The sequence below is a fragment of the Camelus bactrianus genome, chromosome 19 (genome assembly GCF_048773025.1).
Source record: "Camelus bactrianus isolate YW-2024 breed Bactrian camel chromosome 19, ASM4877302v1, whole genome shotgun sequence".
Taxonomy (NCBI): domain Eukaryota; kingdom Metazoa; phylum Chordata; class Mammalia; order Artiodactyla; family Camelidae; genus Camelus; species Camelus bactrianus.
Window position 1 is genome coordinate 41,884,814 of NC_133557.1, and position 18,178 is coordinate 41,902,991.

Below are 18,178 nucleotides of genomic sequence, written 5' to 3' on the forward strand. Positions count from 1 at the left end.
ATCCTAAAATGAAGTAAGTTAAATCTCCCATATGCAAAACCTAGAGGGACTTTACTTATCATTTGCACAACATGTTCACCTAAATTACATTGCTTCTTTTGAAGTGTGTGTCATAATCTGTGGTAGCATCCAGGTTGTAGCTTGGAGACCAGCTCTATGTTAGGGAATGGAGAGCAAAAGGGTTATATAGATGAAAAAGAAAGGTGTTTCAGTTTTAAGTGAAGTTGTGGTTCATATGCAGAATATTCAGTTAAATCTTTTTTTTTCTTTTTGGAGAAATCACAAGTTCAAGAAATTAAAAGAAGAAAAAGCAAAACTAGTGCTCTAATATTTGCCTTATAGTGGTCCCAGAAAGAGAAGAGAGAGAAAGGACCTGAGAAAATTTTTGGAGAGATAATAACTGAAAACTTTCTCAACTTGGGAAAGGAAACAGTCACCCAAGTCCTGGAAGTGCAGAGTGCCACACAGAATCAACCCAAAGAGGAACATACCAAGGCACATAGTCATCAAACTGTCAACAATTAAAGATAAGGAGAAAATATTAAAACTAGCAAGAGAAAAGCAATGAATAACATATGAGGGAAGTCCCTTAAGGTTATCAGCTGATTTTTCAGCAGAAATTTTACAGGCTAGAAGGGAGTGGCATGATATATTTAAAGTGATGCAAGGGGGAGACTTACAACCAATAATACTCTATCCAGCAAGGCTCTCATTTAGACTTGATGGAGAAATCAAAAGCTTCACAGGTAAACAAAAGCTAGAAGATTTCAGCACCACCAAACCAGCTTTACAACAAATGTTAAAGGACCTTCTCTAGTCATCAAATCATAAGAAAAGAGAACAAAAAGAAAAAAGAGGTAAAAAAAGAGACCTACAAAAGATTGTTTTGGATATTCGGGGTCTTTTTGTGGTTCCTTATAAATTTTGGAATTGTTTGTTCTAGTTCTGTCAGGAATGTCACAAATATTTTGATGGAGGTTGGGTTGGATCTGTGGGTTGCTTCTGGTAATATGGCCATTTTGATAGTGTTGATTCTTCCAATCCAAGAGCACAAGAAATCTTTCCTTTTCTTAGTGTCATTTCAGTTTGCAAACTATAGGTAACCTCCTTGGTTAAGGTTATTTCTAGGTATTTTGTTGTTTTTCATGTAGTGGAAATGTCTTTGCTGGTTATAAAATTCTAGTTTTTGAAGTGAAAAAAAATGGAGCAAATCATAACAAAATTATATGGAACCATCAAAGACCTAGAATTGCCAAAGCATTACTGAAGAAAAAGAAAGAGGCTGGAGGAATAACTCTCCCAGACTTCAGACAATACTATAGAGCTACACTCATCAAGACAGCATGCTATTGGTACAAAAACAGACATATAGACCCATGGGACAGAACAGAGCCCAGAGATGGACCCACACACTTTTGGTCAACTCATCTTTGACAAAGAAGGCAAGAATATACAATGGAATAAAGACAGTCTCTTCAGCAAATGGTGTTGGGAAAACTGGACAGCAGCATGCAAAGCAATCAAGCTAGAACACTCCCTTACACCATACACAAAAATAAACTCCAAATGGATCAAAGACTTAAACATAAGACAAGATACAATAAACCTCCTAGAAGAAAATATAGGCAAAACATTATCTGACATACATCTCAAAAATGTTCTCCTAGAATAGTCTACCCAAGCAACAGAAATAAAAGCAAGAATAAACAAATGGGACCTAATGAAACTTACAAGCTTCTGCACAGCAAAGGAAACATAAGTAAAGCAAAAAGACAACCTACAGAACGGGAGAAAATTTTTCCAAATGAAACCGACAAAGGCTTGATCTCCAGAATATATAAGCAGCCCATACGACTTAATAAGAAAAAAACAAACAACCCAATCCAAAAGTGGGCAGAAGACCTAAACAAGCAATTCTCCAAGGAAGACATACAAATGGCACATGAAATAGGCACATGAAAAAATGCTCAGTATCACTAATTATCAAAGAAATGCAAATCAAAACTACAATGAGGTAGCACCTCACACCAGTCAGAATGGCCATCATTCAAAAATCCACAAATGACAAATGCTGGAGAGGCTGTGGAGAAAAGGGAACCCTCCTACACTGCTGGTGGGAATGCAGTTTGGTGCAGCCACTGTGGGAAACAGTATGGAGATTCTTCTAAAGACTAGGAATAGACTTAACTTATGACCCAGGAATTCTGCTCCTGGGCATATATCCAGAAGGAACCCTACTTCAAAATGACATCTGCACCCCAATGTTCATAGCAGCACTATTTACAATAGCCAAGACATGGAGACAGCCTAAATGTCCATCAACAGATGACTGGATAAAGAAGAGGTGGTATATTTATACAATGGAATACTATTCAGCCATAAAAACTGACAACATAACGCCATTTGCAGCAACATGGATGCTCCTGGAGAATGTCATTCTAAGTGAAGTAAGCCAGAAAGAGAAAGAAAAATACCATATGAGATCGCTCATATGTGGAATCTAAAAAAGAAAAACAAACATAAATTCAAAACAGAAACAGACTCATAGACATAGAATACAAACTTGTGGTTGCCAAGAGGGTGGGGGGTGGGAAGGGACAGATTGGGATTTCAAAATGTAGAATAGATAAACGAGATTATACTGTATAGCACAGGGAACTATATACAAGATCTTATGGTAGCTCACAGAGAAAAAAAATGTGACAATGAGTATATATATGTTCATGTACAACTGAAAAATTGTGCTCTCCACTGGAATTTGGCACAACATTGTAAAATGATTATAAATCAATAAAAAATGTTGGAAAAAAAAAGAAAAGTGAATGAAGACCCACAAATGGCAAATTAGCCTTCTTTTTTTATGGGTGAGTTGTGTTCCTTTACATATATATATGTTGCATCTTTTTTTAGCTATTTAACTATTGATGTGCACTTAGGATGCTTCCATATGTTGGCAATTATAAATAATATTGCTGTTAATAGCAGGGTGTATGTATCTTTTTGAGTTAATTCTTATTTGTGCTTGGCTTTATTCCTTTGATAACTATGTAAATTTAAAAGTCTAAAGCTCTAAACATTCTTAGAAACAAAGAGCAGTACATACATGTAAATTAAAAAGTATATGTGCAGTAAAAAAAAAATCTATTAAGCCATAAAAGACATGGAAGAAATTTAAAAGACATATTACTAAATGAAAGAAGCCAGTCTGAAAAGGCTAAAAACTGTACAATTCCAAACAAATGACATTCTGGAAAAGGCACAGTTACAGAAACAATAAAAAGATCATGGTTTCCAGGGGTTTGGGGAGAGGGAGGGAGGGAGGAATGAACAGATGGAGCACAAGGGATTTTTAGGGCAATGAAATTATTCTGTATTATACTATAGTGGTGGTTACATGTCATTATGCATTTGTCAAAACCTATAGAATGTACAACATCAAGAGTGAACCCTATTGTAAACTATGGACTTTGGCTGATAATAATGTGCCCATGGTGGTTCCTCGATTGTACCAAATATGCCACAACGATGAAGGTTGTTGAGAGTAGGGGAGGACTATGTGTGAACTCTGTATTTTCTGCTCAATTCTGTTGTGAACCTGAAACTACTCTAAAAGAATAAAGTCGATTAAAGAAAAAAAAGCAAAAGCTAAACTACTGATAGCTAGAAAGTCAGATTTTCTCTTTTTATTTGGACATGCAGTGGTAGCCACTATTGGCTTGTCTGCCTTATTCTCCCTCACTTACCACACTTAGATTAGAAAAGCAAAATACTCACTTTCTTAGCCTCTTGCAGCTACAGGTGGTTCTGTGATACAGTTCTGGCCAATAAGATGTAACTAGGTTCTTCTGAGGGAAGTTCAGGGTCAGCATTTTCTTTTAAAATGGGACATATGCTACCAGCCTGACACTTTCCTCTTTTCCCTGCCTCGAATGATGCTGTCAAGTCCAGAACTATGGTCACTATTTTGTGATAATTAGGCAACAGACAAGAGGACAAAGTCAAGGGAAGTGGAGTGAAAAGAGAACAAGTCTGGCTCCCTGATGGCACTGTTGAGCACTGGAATTTATGCCAGAAACTGCCTGTCTCTGGACTTTCTTTTGGCTGAAAAGTGTAAACCCTATTTCTTAAGTCAGTGTTTATGGAATATTTTTTTTCTCGTGGCCTAATGCATTCCTAACTGGAATATGCAGTAATTTTAACAACTTTTTGACTATCTTTCAGATTGACTATCCTTCAGATCATGGTTATTTCAGATTTCTAATTCTGTTGTTGTTTTTTTAATGTTTTGATGAATATAACAGGAGATATTTGTATACCAAACATGTCAGTGCTAAGTCTTTTCTTTTTTTTTAATAAAAGAAACAGTCTCCTGCTCTGGTAAAGCAGAAAGAACCTCTATGACAGTCAGTCATGGGGGTGTATCTGAGCTCTTCCACTAACTGCCTCTTTAATCTTTCAAACACTATGACAATCTGTCTTTTAATTGGAGTCTTAGAACATTCACATTTAAAGTGACTATTGATATAATTGGATTAGCATCTACCATGTTTGTAATTTTTTTTTTCGTTGTATTGGTTTCTTTTTCCCTCTTTCTCCTGCTCTTTTTCTTCCTACTCTGTTTTAATTGAGCATTTTTTATGGCTGATCCTATTTTATGTTCTTTCTTAGCACAACAATTATACTTAAAACTTTTTTGTAGTTTCCCTAGAGAGTGAAATACAAATTTTTTTTTTGTAAAAAAGCTAATCTAAGTCCACCTTCAAATAACACTGTGACACTTCACATGAAGTCCAAGTACCTTTTAGTAGAATATTCCCAACTCATCTCTCCCATCCCTTGTGACATTGCTGCTATTTATTTCAATTTTCCATATGCTATGCTCATTGCAATACATTGTTACTATTATTACTTTAAAAAGTTATCATTCTAGCTAGTCTAAGAATAATAAGAATAAAATATTTTATTTTACCTCTACTTATTCCTCCTCCAACACTCTTCTGTTTTTATGCAGATCCAAGTGTCCAACCTATACTATTTTACTTTGCTTGAAAAACTTCTTTTAACATTTCTTGCAGAGGGGTCCAGGTCCACTGGTGAAGAATTATCACAATTTTTGTCTGTCAGAGAAAGTCTTTTTTCTTTTTCATTTTTGAAGAATGATTTTACTGAACATAGAATTCTAGGTTGGTGGTGCTTTTTCTTTCAAAACTTCAGATATTTCACATACCTCTCCTTTTGCTTTCATGGTCTCTGATGAGAAGTCCACTGTAATCCCCACATTGTTCTTTTCTAGGTAAGGTGTTGTCTCCTTCTGACTTCTTCAAGATTTTCTTTTTGTCTTTTTCTGTAGTTGGAATATGACATATGTAGAGTTTTCATTTGTTTTGTTTAGATTTACCCTTTTATCTCTGAGCTTGCTGGATATGTAGTATTTTAGTAGTCATCATTAGTTTTTGAAGGTTTTCAGCCATTATTACTTCAAATGTTTCTTATGCTTCATCATTTAATTTTTTTAACATTTTTTATTGATCTGTAATCATTTTACAATGTTGTGCCAAATTCCAGTGGAGAGCACAATTTTTCAGTTGTACATGAACATATATATACTCATTGTCACATTTTTTTTCTCTGTGAGCTACCATAAGATCTTGTATATAGTTCCCTGTGCTATACAGTATAATCTCGTTTATCTATTCTACATTTTGAAATCCCAATCTGTCCCTTCCCACCCCCCACCCTCTTGGCAACCACAAGTTTGTATTCTATGTCTATGAGTCTGTTTCTGTTTTGAATTTATGTTTGTTTTTCTTTTTTAGATTCCACATATGAGCGATCTCATATGGTATTTTTCTTTCTCTTTCTGGCTTACTTCACTTAGAATGACATTCTCCAGGAGCATCCATGTTGCTGCAAATGGCGTTATGTTGTCAGTTTTTATGGCTGAATAGTATTCCATTGTATAAATATACCACCTCTTCTTTATCCAGTCATCTGTTGATGGACATTTAGGCTGTCTCCATGTCTTGGCTATTGTAAATAGTGCTGCTATGAACATTGGGGTGCAGATGTCATTTTGAAGTAGGGTTCCTTCTGGATATATGCCCAGGAGCAGAATTCCTGGGTCATAAGTTAAGTCTATTCCTAGTCTTTAGAAGAATCTCCATACTGTTTCCCACAGTGGCTGCACCAAACTGCATTCCCACCAGCAGTGTAGGAGGGTTCCCTTTTCTCCACAGCCTCTCCAGCATTTGTCATTTGTGGATTTTTGAATGATGGCCATTCTGACTGGTGTGAGGTGCTACCTCATTGTAGTTTTGATTTGCATTTCTTTGATAATTAGTGATACTGAGCATTTTTTCATGTGCCTATTTCATGTGCCATTTGTATGTCTTCCTTGGAGAATTGCTTGTTTAGGTCTTCTGCCCACTTTTGGATTGGGTTGTTTGTTTTTTTCTTATTAAGTCGTATGGGCTGCTTATATATTCTGGAGATCAAGCCTTTGTCGGTTTCATTTGGAAAAATTTTCTCCCGTTCTGTAGGTTGTCTTTTTGCTTTACTTATGTTTCCTTTGCTGTGCAGAAGCTTGTAAGTTTCATTAGGTCCCATTTGTTTATTCTTGCTTTTATTTCTGTTGCTTGGGTAGACTATTCTAGGAGAACATTTTTGAGATGTATGTCAGATAATGTTTTGCCTATATTTTCTTCTAGGAGGTTTATTGTATCTTGTCTTATGTTTAAGTCTTTGATCCATTTGGAGTTTATTTTTGTGTATGGTGTAAGGGAGTGTTCTAGCTTGATTGCTTTGCATGCTGCTGTCCAGTTTTCCCAACACCATTTGCTGAAGAGACTGTCTTTATTCCATTGTATATTCTTGCCTTCTTTGTCAAAGATGAGTTGACCAAAAGTGTGTGGGTCCATCTCTGGGCTCTCTGTTCTGTCCCATGGGTCTATATGTCTGTTTTTGTACCAATAGCATGCTGTCTTGATGAGTGTAGCTCTATAGTATTGTCTGAAGTCTGGGAGAGTTATTCCTCCAGCCTCTTTCTTTTTCTTCAGTAATGCTTTGGCAATTCTAGGTCTTTGATGGTTCCATATAAATTTTATTATGATTTGTTCTAGTTCTGTGAACTATGTCCTGGGTAATTGGATAGGGATTGCATTAAATGTGTAGATTGCCTTGGGCAGTGTGACCATTTTAACAATGTTGATTCTTCCAGTCCAAGAGCATGGGATATCTTTCCATTTTTTAAAGTCTTCTTCAATTTCCTTCATCAGTGGTTTATAGTTTTCTGTGTATAACTCTTTCACTTCCTTTGTTAGATTTATTCCTAGGTATTTTATTACTTTGGGTGCTATTTTAAAGGGGATTGTTTCTTTACTTTCTTTTTCTGTTGATTCATTGTTAGTGTAAAGAAATGCATCATTTCTTTACTTTTCTGGTAGTTTAGTTACTTGCATGTTACATCTTTCAAAACTGTCCTGTAGTTTGTTGAAGTTCTACTCTGGGAAGCTTCTATCTTCAAACTCACTGATTTTTTACTCATTTATTTCAAATCTACTGATGAGCCCATCAAAGGTAATCTTTATTTGTGTTAGACAGTACCCCCCCAAGATTTCCTTTTGATTCTTTCTTAGAGTTTGTCTCTCTGTTTATGTTATCCACCTGTTCTTGCATCGTACCTACTTTTTCCATTAGAGCCTTTAATATATTAATCACAGTTTTTTTTTAAATTCCTTGTCTTATAATTCAAATATCTATGTTATATCTTGTTCTGGTTCTGATTTTTGCTTAGTTTCTTCAGGCTGTGTTTTTTCTTTTTGTATGTTACAAGTTTCAGTCTGCATGGATCATAGGCTTCTCAAGAGGTCTCTATATTCTTTCATGTATGAATGCAAACCTATAGTCTGTAAGCAGCCTTGACCACTATCTTTAGGGCTCAGCAAGAGTGGTGTTCTGAGTGAATCTAATAAGTTGGTATTTTCCCTCCAAATTAAGTTTATTTTATTTTTTTCATTGTGTAAGATTTTGCACACACACATAAACACACGCACGCACATCCAGTATCCTTACCCAGAGAAAATAGGCTAAAGTCTTTTAGATATTTTCTTATGGATTTATGTACATACATGTTCTAAATATTTACTTAGTTTTATAAAATATTTATATTTGCAATATTATTTTTACAGTGTCATTAAACTTATAGTTATTTAAATTTAAGTAAATCTTAAACTAAATAAAAATCTTAATAAATAAGACATTAAAATCAAACAAACCTACTTATAGACAGATATTTTATTTCTAGCCATTTTGATTTTACAAACAATACTCTCATCCTTCTTGATAAAGTTCTATGACATCCTCAAATTGTTCTTAAGCTCTCTTTCATATTTTTAAAAGTCTCTTTATCTTTCTGGGCTGCATTCTGAATAATTTTCTTTCTTATAGTTCACTAATTCTCTCTTAAGCTTTGTCTGAGGCGTTGTCTAAGGCATCTATTGAGATTTTATTTCCAATCATATTTTCACGTTTCTGAAAGTTCTGTTTTCAGAATATGTCCTATCTTTCTTATGTTTCCTGCACATTTTTTATGTCTTTAATCATTTAAGAATGATTTTTTTTGTGGTGTCTTTCTAAAGGTGTCTACTGTCATTGTTTCTGATATTATCTACTTCTCTTGCTCATAGTAGATTATTTCCCCATAAGTTTTGTAATTTTTGGAGTATGAACTCATCTTTTGTGGGATCTCAATGGGAATCCTAGTTTAAGAAAATGGCCCTTAAGAGAGATTTTCTGATAGTTTCTGTCATGCATACCATGGGTGCTATTAACTCAGAACATGTTTTGTGCTAGTTTCTTGACATGGGAATTCTAGTGTAATTATGGGACCAAACCCATGAGGTCAGTCTTATGGTTATGAATTCTTAGAGTAGACCAATTTTTTTTTCCCTCCATCTATAGCCTGGACAGAAAAATGTCCTTGTTGTCTCATTCTGCCTTTGGGTGGATTTTTCTAGTCCAAACTTTCATGTCTTACTGACCTAAGTTTTCGACTGTGTTGCCAAATGAACATTAAAACTCTAAGCCTCTATGTTTCCGAGACCAGAAAACACCCATGGTGTCACTAGAGTTTCTGCTCAGCTCTTACAGTTTAAGATTTCAAGATCCTTTTCATTTTTCATCCCTGGGGATTTTTTCAAATTTCTTACAGGTTCAGCTCTGCATTTAAAAGGATCTTACATTTCTCTAGTATTTCCTCCTTACACTGGGAGGGGTTCTGGTTACTTAGACCATAATGTTGTCAGCAACTAAAGTTTGTCCTCATTGGAAAATCTTCTGAGTATAATTCAAGAGCACAATAATGAAACACAGGACAGATTTTAAGTAATTTCTTAGCTCTTTGGATAACTAAATCTGTGTTCAACTTGTCTGTCTCTAATGTTAAGAATCTTTTTTCAAATTTTTTTCATTTTTCAGTTTTATTAGGTAGAATTGTTACAATTTGACTGCACATATACAATATGTTGCATGAACTACATATATACAGTATACTGCACATATTTTTAAAATTTACATATATGCACTGTTCATTGCTTCTGAGAATGTTTAGAGCTTTACCTTTTTAAATTTACATAGTTATCAGAGGAATAAATCCAACCACAAAATAAGAATTAATTTAAAAAGATACATTTACCCCACTTTTATCAGCAATTATTTATAATTGCCAAGATATGGAAGCATCCCAAGTGTACATCAACAGATGAATGGATAAAGAAGATGCACTGTATATGTGTAATGGAATACAACTCACCCCTAAGGAAGAAGAATATTTTGCCATTTGCAGCCGTTCATTCACTTTTTTTTCACTTCAAAAACCAGAATTTTATAACTGGCATAAACATTTCCATTACACCAAAAACAACAAAATACATAGAAATAAACTTAATCAAAGAGGTAACCTATTCTCTGAAAACTATAAAGCATTGATGAAGGAAACTGAAGATGACACAAAGAAATGGAAAGAAATTTCGTGCTCTTTGATTGGAAGAATCAACATTATCAAAATGGCCGCACTACCCAAGGCAATCTACAGATCCAATGCAACCTCTGTCAAAATACTTATGATATTCTTCATAGAACTAGCACAAACAATTCCAAAATTTACATGGAAACATAAAAGACCCCAAACTACCAAAGCAATCTTTTGTAGGTCTTTTTCACCCTTCTTTATTTTTGTTCTTTTCTTATGATTTGATGAATAGAAAAGTTCCTTTAACATTTGTTGTAAAGCTGATTTGGTGGTGCTGAATTCTTTTAGCTTTTGTTTATCTGTGAGGTTTTTGATTTCTCCATCAAATCTGAACTTCAAAGAATTTCTGGATAGAGTATTCTTGGTTGTAAGTTTTTCCCTTTCTTCACTTTAAATATATCTCACCACTCCCTTCTGGCCTGTAGATTTTCTGCTGAAAAATATGCTGATAATCTTTTGGGAGTTCCTTTGTATATTATTTGTTGCTTTTCTTTTGCTGATTTTAATATTTTCTCCTTATCCTTAATTTTTGTCAGTTTGATGCTGTGTTCCTTGGTGTGTTCCTCTTTGGTTTGATCTTGTGTGGAACTCTCAGTCCTTCCTGGACTTGGGTTACTGTTTCCTTTCCCAAGTTTTTGGTTCCTAGCTCTCCAAAAATTTTCTCAGGTTGTTTCTCTCTCTCTCTTGTCTTTCTTGGACCCCTATAATGTGAATATTAGTGCACTTTATGTTGTCCCAGAGTTCTCTTAAACTATCCTCATTTCTTTTCATTCTTTTTTCTTTTTTCTGTTCTGCAGTAGTGATTTCCACTAATCTGTCTTCTAGCTCATTGATCCATCCTTCTGCCTCATTTAGTCTATTCCTGGTTCCTTCTAGTGTGTTATCCATTTCAGTGATTTTATTCTTCAACTCTGCTTGGGTGTTCTTTATATTTTCCAACTGTTTGCTAAAAACTTCACTCTGTACATCTATTCTCCTCTTGAATTCTCTGAACATATTCACCATCATTACTTTAAACTCTTAGATAAATTGCCTATCTCCTCATCACTCATTTCTTCTTCTGGGATTTTATCTTGTGCCTTGGCCTGGAAGATATTCCTCTGCTGCCTCATATTGTCTATCCTTCTATTTGTATTTTTAGGTAGGTTAGTTATGTTTCTAGACCTTGGAGAAGTGGCCCCCTATGGGAGATGTCCTATGTGTCCCAGTAGTACACTCCTCTCTTGTCACCCAAGGGCCAGGGTCCAGCTGGTCCCAGTGTAGAGTCTGGCCTGTGTTTGTGGATTCCTTCCACAGGCTTTGGGATTGTTGTTTTTTTTTATTTCTGGTATCTTCCCCTGGTGGATGAGGCTGGATTAGAGGCTTATGCAGGTTTCCTGGCAGGAGGAACTTTTGCCTACCCACTGCTGGGTGAAGTTTGATCCTGGACCTCTGGTGGGTAGGGCTGTGTCTAGAGGCATTTGTGGCTCAGGAAGTCTGCTATGAATAGGGCTGTGTTCCCATCCTGTATATTGTTTGGTCTGGAGCTTCCCTACAGGCTGTTGGGTGGAGCTAGGTCTTGGTGCTAATGATCCAATCAAGATGTCAGCCTCCTGGAAAGTTCATGTAGATGAACACTTCCAGATTGTCTACCACCAGCTTTTATGTCCTCTGGGTAAGCTGCAGCCATCCCCTACCTCCCCAGGAGAACTTCCAAAACCAGCAGGCAGGCCTGGCCCAGATTCCTATGAAATCACTGCCTCTGCCCTTGGACGTGGCACATGCTAGATTGTGTGTATGCCTCCCAAGAGAATGAAGCCTCTGTTTTCTCCAGTCCCATTGGGCTCCTTCAGCCAAGACCTGCTGGCCTTCAAAACCAGACATCCTGGGATCTCCTCCTCCAAACACTGGAACCCTAGACTGGGGAGCCTGATGTGGGGCCCAGAACTCTCACTTCTGTGGGAGGGCCTCTGCAACCCAATTATTCCTCAGCTTGTGGGTCACCTAACTGGGGGGTATGAGGCCCAATTATATAATGAGCACACCCTTCCTACTGTCCTGCTGTGGTTCCCTCTTTATGTTTCCAGTTGAAGAAGATCTTTTTTGCTAGGTTCCAGTCTTTTTTTTGATGGTTGTTTAGCAGTCAGTTGTGGTTTCATTGTAGATATGAGGAGAAGCAAGCTCGTGGTCCTACCATTCCACCATCTTGACCAGAAATCCTTTGAGATCTATTTTCAAGTCCCACCCTAAGCATCTTTTTAATAAAAAGATTTCAATTTTTTTCCAGAGACAAAAAAGCCAGTTTCAAAGTATGAAGCCTACTGTTAGATTTTTGTTTCTGGTACTTTTCACTTCTAATAGAACATCTGTCTAATCATGAACTTTGGATGTATAAATTTAAAAGAACTGAACATTAATGCTCCTGGAATTCTGATGAACAAGCATTTTCTAAAAGCATGTCACTTCAACTCTTACTTTTGCAAGGTGAAGACCTACCATAAGTAAATTATATTTTCACATCACTCACATATAGTCACATTTAAGGCTGAATGGTGAAAATGGAGGGAGACACTGCATAGGGATGGGGCAGGAATGAATTGCTGTGCACACTGTTATTTTTAGTGGCTACCTCACCTTATCCTTAAAGTGTCACTGAAAAGTAGCTTTGAACAAGCTGCAAAACCCTGAAAGGTCATAACCCAGGAGGGGAGAGACTCCAGGAACGTGCACCAGGGAAGATGCAGATGGATAAACAAGCCATAAAGTGCACCATATTTTCTTGTTTCCAGCGTTTCACTGAAGAGTTGACCCCAGGCTATTACTCTGTAAAAGTGGAATTTTAAAAGAGTCAACCCCAAACAAACCTATACTAATCACCAGTTGGCTGGCTTTCCCCATCACTAATGAAACCCAGGAGGGTTCCAAAGTGAGGTGTGACAATTTGAGAGGCAGAGTGAAGATCACAGAGGCGAGAAACCTATCACCTCTCTTTTCATATCCTGAGCAGCATATGGGCCAGGCTTAGCACGCTTGAAGTTCTCATGGCCCGGACAGAGTTCCCACTTCCTGAGAGCTGCATGTAGGTGGACACCCACCACTGCAACACTCCCTCTTCTGGCCAGGCCCAGCCCAGCCTTTTCAAAGATGCCTTAACTGAGAGTATTCAGATGTGACAGGCACCTTGCTCATTTTTTTCTGAGGAACAAGGTGTGTGCATCCACATGAGAATAAGAGATGGGATAAGTGACTGGCTGATCTGCTCCCCAGCCGGCTGTGGGATTATGATTCTGGGCTCTAGGACTGGAGCTTACAAAGTCTTAACTATCAGCCAGGGGTAAGTGGGGTTGGCGCTGGAGTAGTGTTGTGGGAAGAGGGCTGTATCTCTAAGTGCTGAGAAATCAAGGTGTTATCCACAGCAATTCTGCTTCTTACAGATCTCTCAATACTCCCTTTGGGATTGTGGAATCAAAGCATGTCATCCTCTTTGGAATGTGTCCAAAGTTAAGTCAATCAACAGAAAGGGATAAGAGGTGGCCTCCTCCATGCTCGTGTTTCTTTTTGCACAGATTGAAATCTGGATGCTCAGCCACATGTGACATGACCAAGTCCTAGGGCTTGGTGGAGCCACAGTTGGGAAAATAGCCCGGGTCCTTGAGACACCATGTGGAGGAGGGTGCTTGCCAACCAGAAACATGAATTTTGACTTCCACAAGAGGAAAAACAGCCCACCATCTTTTCTTACAAGTGTTGAATCTATTTTAACTAATTCTGGGATTTTTTTTTTTTTTTTTTTACTCCTGGATTAATTCTGGATGCCATGTCTTTCTTTAGTTTGGATGTGTTTTTTGAAGTATTTGTTAAGAATTTTTTTTAAAGAAAATAAACCTTCTGAACTTTTTATGTAAAAACAAGTTCTTATTTTGCCCTCCCTTGATTAGATATGTTTTTCTGGATATAGGATTTTAGACTCGGAACTATTCTCCCTCTGATTTTGAAGGCATGGCTTCATTGTCTTCTAGCATCTAGTGATGTTAATGAGACATTCATGATAGAAAAAGCAGCAGGGAATACAAAAAAAAATGTGCAAAAAACCAATACAAGCAGCCATACATTCGTGGAAAAAAAAGTGTCACTAGTAAATGGGAATCAGACATTAGTAAGAACCCATTTCTCTGTCAGACTGACAGACATTATAAACGTGGTAATACTCAGCACTGGCACAGATTGTGGAAATGGGTATTTATATACACTCCTTGATGGCTTTGGAAATTGGAATGAACTTTCTGGAGGACACATTGGTAATATTTAGAAGTAAAGTCTGTTCCTTTTACTTTCATAGGAGAGACTGGTTTTTTTTTCTAGTTGAAAACTTTTTAGTTCTCTTTTTCCTTGGTTTAGCAAAGTTTCATGAGATGCCTTTAGGTGAAAATCTATTTTTCTTCATCAGCTTAGTACTTATTGGGCCTTTTTCTACCTTCTGTTTTGTTTCTGTTTCAGGAAAATAGTTTCTCTGTTATTTCTTTGATTTTTTGCCCCCTACCTTCAGTTGTCCTTATTATTTCTTTCTCAACTTTATATTAGCTGGATTAGGAACTCCTGTTCTATCCTTAAAATTTTAATCTCACATTTTCTATCTCTTTTGTCCTTTGTTTTATATTCTGAGAGAGATTTAAAATTTTTCCTTCTTTGCTTCCTATTGATTTATTTTCACCAAACATTTAAATATGAAATATATCTAATTTTTACCTACCCTCATTCCTTTTCATGTCATTTTATTCTTGTTTTGTGGATGTGGTATCTTCATGTAATCAGGTTAATCCACAAGAATAATAATTAGGATATTTGAAAAGTTCTCTTTTCTCTGATTGTCTGTTTCTGTTGGTGAAAATTTTTCTCTTTTATCATGTTGGCTACTCATTTTGGTGTTGTTGGTTTTCCTCAAATATCTGGTAACCCCTGATCTTTCATCTTTATTCACAGTCGAGGTCCATGTTGACTAGTTTGAGTAGCCAACATGTTTCTTCTCTACTCAGCTATTATAAATAATAAGTGCACAGTAAAAAATGTAATTTTCATTAGAGTTAATATTAGTATTAGAAATAGACACACTTTAATAAAATATTTAAATTTTTCTATGTAACATGTCTATAACATTGACTATCTGTGAGGCTTATAGAAGTATCTATGTAGGAGATCTTTGACAATGGTTCACCCCATTTAATTTCTCCAACTTAATGAGTTGTCTCATTAATAAGATATCTTACAAATATATACTTTGTGATTTTGTCTAAGATTTTTTGAGGGGTTAAAAACTCATCATAGATATTTAGCTGAAAATGTTTTAGGAGGCCCAGATTATATTTTTTAATATCAACATGCTATTTTATGCATAAAGAAAAACCCATTTTATCATAGGTGTCCATAATTTGTGATCAAGATTTACTGATGCTTCATATGCAGAGATGTTTTTAAAAGACTGGTATAAAGTATATGAAATTGATAGAAACACTATTAAAGAAGAGGCATGACTTAACTACAGTCATTTACTAAATAGACGTTTATGGCGAAAGCATGTAATGTTGGCAAGAGAGATTGTTCTTTCCCTTTAGAAAACTCATAGCCTGATTGCTGAATTAGACTGGTGAAAAATTTTCATTCAGAAGATGCCAAGATCATTTTCCATGATCTCACATTGCTACTCATTCATTTTTCAGATACAGAGCATTATTCATGTGAGGGATCACTAGTCAAGGAGGCCAGATTTATTTCATCTCAGTGAAGCCATTAGACTTCTTTTGGTCTTCCTTACACATTTGCTCCATGAAAGCTTCAAATCTGGAAAAGAAACAGACTTATGGGCTGGAGAAACAAAGAAGGAGCAATTTCCTTGCCTTATTCCTTGGCCGGTGATGAAGTAGGGAGCCTGTGGTAACTAGAGCCAGACCTAATGCTGGCCACGGGCACCGCAGTCCACCCAAACTAATTACAAAGATCCTGAATAAACTTGAGTCAGAGCCAAAATCCCTAGCCCCTTCAACCAATTTTTTTGATATAAAAATTATCATCTGGGCTGAATAAAAGGGAGAACTGTTTCAGGTCACTGCAAGAACAAAAATAAAAACAAGCTCTCTTGCTTCTACTTTGACCTCCTCCTCATGTTGGATATTGTTATTGATTTGTGTCAGTGATAACTTTTCAGAGCAGTTGGCTTACAGTCATCAGATGTAAGCCTCTCATTTAGACAAAGGGATGCAATGAGAATGATGCTGACAAGTTCTACTTTTAACTCTGTCACAATCACCACTCTTTTCCAAATGGGTAAGCTAGTCTCACTTGTTCTTATTCCTGCTTGAATTATCCCTGCTAATATATAAAGTTTAGCTGAAGTAACTTTTTAAGAAACTTGATTCAGTAAGGAAGAGGGCATTCTCAGAAAAAAGCAACACCCTGTTAGAATCTGGAAAGCCCTCTTTAGGCACTGTGAATCTGCTGACAACTTCAACACTGCAGCCTTCCAAGATGAATTCTTTATTAGTCTCTGTGACTGTCCCAGATGATATGTGTCAGAGTTCTTGGTACAGTATCTGGTACATGTGTCCAAAATGATTGATTTATTATCTTTCAAGACACCACATATCTTCTTTAGAAATAATTCCTAGTCTTTTTTAAGTTATTTTTTTAAATTGAAGTATAAATGATTTAGAATATTGTGTTAGTTTCACATGTACAGCAAGGTGATTCAGTTATATGTACGTATGTGTGTGTGTGTGTGTGTATGTTATATATGTATATATTATTTTTCAGATTGTTTTCCATTGTAGGTTATTACAAGATATTCAATGCAGTTTCCTATCCTATACCATAGGTCTTTGTTGTTTATTTATCTATTTTATATATAGTAGTTTGTATCTGCTAACCCCAAACTCCTAATTTATCCCCCCCTTCTTTCCCCTTTGATAACCATAGTTTGTTTTCACATCTGTGAGTCTATTTATGGTTTGTAAATAAGTTCATTTGTATCATTTTTTAATATTCCACATATAAGTGATATCATATGATATTTGTCTATCTCTGTCTGACTTACCTCACTGATAATCTCTAGATCCATCCATGTTGCTGCAAATGACATCATTTCATTCTTTTTTTTTTATGGCTGAGTAAAATTGTAGTATAATTTCTAGTCTTGACCCAGAAATTTTGCATGCAAGGTATGAGATCGAGAAAGAAAATTCAACTCATTTTGGTGCCTTTGTTTTCCTGAAGATTTACCTTTTAATGAGGTTAAAACAAAGTAAGGAATAAATTAAGACATCTCTTAGAGAGATTCAGTGACGTATATATACTGATGAAATCATAATATTTCTGGGGCTTACCTCAAAGTAATCTGGTGGAAGGAAAGTGAAGTGGCTGGGGGAAATATATGAAAAAGACTGGCAATGAATTGATAATGTTTGAAGCTATGTAGTAGGCACATGTGGGCCCATGATACTTTCCTATTTTATTGTATGTCTACATTTTTCCATCATAAAACTTTTTTAAATTAAGTAGATTAGAAATAATTTTTTTAAGTGGGTGGACTGCTATCAGCTCAAAGCTGAGTCCCTCCCCAAGAATGCCTTCAGCTGAATAGGATTGTCTTGCCCAAGGTAACGCTCTCCTCCTCACCTCTAGACCCTGGTGGCTTGCATCCAATGACTAGTCCATTGGGAGAAGAGAAAAAGACTTGGCTCCCTTGCCTCCTTTTGAGATACTGCTAAAGGCCCATCTCAGCATAGCTCCCCTGGGGCTGACTCAGGCCTTTGTCATGATGACATCACAGCTCAGCTTCTCCTATTTCCAAACCTGTTCCCTCCCTCCAGCCTAGATATTGTACCATTGTATGTGGTCTCAGTGGTGTGCTGGTAAATGTTTAACAGCCAGCTCTCCAGATCCCTAATTTGTAGTGTTTGTCAATTTCCATGGTGTAAATGCTCCCACAATGACCAGTTTCAGGCTACCAATGTGCTATCACTGAAAGCAGAGTTGAGAAGGGAGGAGCACAATTTGTTCTGGTGACATGGTACAAGCCAGAGCTAGCCACCACTGGCCAATTTTCCTCCATGAAATTCTTAAAAGCAAATCTCTACTTTGGCCTTTTTTTTTTTTTAGGGTAACCCAAACTAAATCAACACA